We start from the raw sequence: 1,603 nt of genomic DNA, 5'->3' as shown, positions 1-1,603 counted from the left end.
TGCCTCTTTATAGTCTCGCCCGTCTGAATTACTTGGGTTTCAAGTTTTCTCACCTGAGTCCCTAAGGTCTCGATTTGGTGTTCAGATTGTTGTAGGCAGAGTCTATCTTACCGTTGAAATCCACAGTGATTTGTTGTTGTCCCAACAGTACTCGATCAAGCATCTCTTCGATCTTGCTTTCCTGAGTCTGGGGTGGTGGATTTTGGTAGTAAGACTTCGAGTAGCTCTTGCTGTTGTTGAAGGGTTTTTAAAATTGTGAATTTTGGTTACTTCTTTGGCCATTTCCAAAGAAGTTTCTGTTTCCGCCCTGGTTTCCAAATTTCTGGAATCCGGTACCTCTGATGTAATTCACATTTTCTTCTCCTTCCGTATCTGCTACTTCTCCTTCAGCGGAACAGACTTGCTTCCTAAGAAGCTCGTGCACCACATCTAACTTAGCTCTTACTTCGTCCATCTGTTCCTTCCCGATAGAGGCTACAGACTTCTTCCGTTCAGAGTCTGTGTTTTATGTGCTGCTGCTGTTAGCAAGGTTTTCGATAAGTGTCACAGCTTCCAACGGATTCCGAGTAGTGAAGTTTCCTTCACTCGCCGTATCAAGGGCCATTTGATACTGTAAGGCGAGACCTCGGAAGAAAGTGCTTAGCAGCTGCACTTCGTTAAATCTGTGGTGTGGACAGTCTCGCTGGAAAAACCTAAATCTAATCCACGCATCTTTGAAGGACTCTCCAGCCTTCTGTGAGAATGTGGAAATTTTGTTCCGAAGTTCTTCAGCGCGCGCCTCATCGAAGAAGTTTCGTAAGAAAGCGTTCTTGATGTCGCTCCAGGATGTTAAAGATCATGTGGGTTGCTGCCTAAGCTAGTGCATCGCTTCTCCATTCAGCGTGTATCTGAAGAGTTTGCACAGCATGTAATCTTCGGGGACTCCTTCCATCCGAATAGCAGCGATTAGATCCTCGAACCGTTCCAAATGGTCCATAGGATGCTCGTGCGGTAACCCAGAGTAGGGTATCTGCGACACGAGAGTGTAGTATTGAGGCTTCAGCTCGAAATTCTGCTTCTGGATCTCCGGAAGTCGAATAGCTGATCTGTTGGAATAGTACTCATCTGGGCGATTGTAGTCGGCCAGTGGTTTCGATCGAGCGTCCTCATCTACAGGTTGAGCAGCTCTTGTAGCATCAGCATCAGGGATTACAGTTCCCTGAGCATCTATTTTCTGACATGTTGCATTACGCAGATGACCGGCCTGGTCATACAGGTTTCCGTTCTCGTCCTGAGTTAGAATAATAATGTTTACCATTTTTGACGACACGGTATCGATCGACGTACGCGGTGTAGTATCGATCGTTGTCGAACGATTGGGATCGATCTACGATGTTGGTCTGGTGTCGGTCGACGGTTGGTTGTGCGTATCGATCGACGACGAAGTGGTTGCGTCGAGCGATGTGGAACGTTGACCTCTACGGATGGTGCGTTCCAAATGAGCAGGATTGTCTGAAAACAGCAAGTCTTTCTCCTTGTTGCTTCTGGTACCGCTGGGCATGCACCTAAAAAGACAAGAAAAAGATTATTAGAAAGGGGGTAAAGAAAAGAAAAAGAATTACTA

General features: G+C 46.2%; 1 non-coding gene across 1 annotated transcript; it reads left to right on the top strand.

The window, feature by feature from the left end:
• The first annotated feature begins 659 nt into the window (after positions 1-659).
• LOC125607746 lies at positions 660-766 on the top strand. The gene has a single exon (XR_007338816.1). It is a non-coding gene; the product is annotated as a small nucleolar RNA R71 (small nucleolar RNA).
• Positions 767-1,603: the final 837 nt, after the last annotated feature.

The sequence above is a fragment of the Brassica napus genome, chromosome A3 (genome assembly GCF_020379485.1).
Source record: "Brassica napus cultivar Da-Ae chromosome A3, Da-Ae, whole genome shotgun sequence".
Lineage (NCBI taxonomy): Eukaryota > Viridiplantae > Streptophyta > Magnoliopsida > Brassicales > Brassicaceae > Brassica > Brassica napus.
The sequence above is the reverse complement of the archived record's forward strand: the minus strand, read 5'-3'. Positions and strand labels throughout refer to the sequence as shown.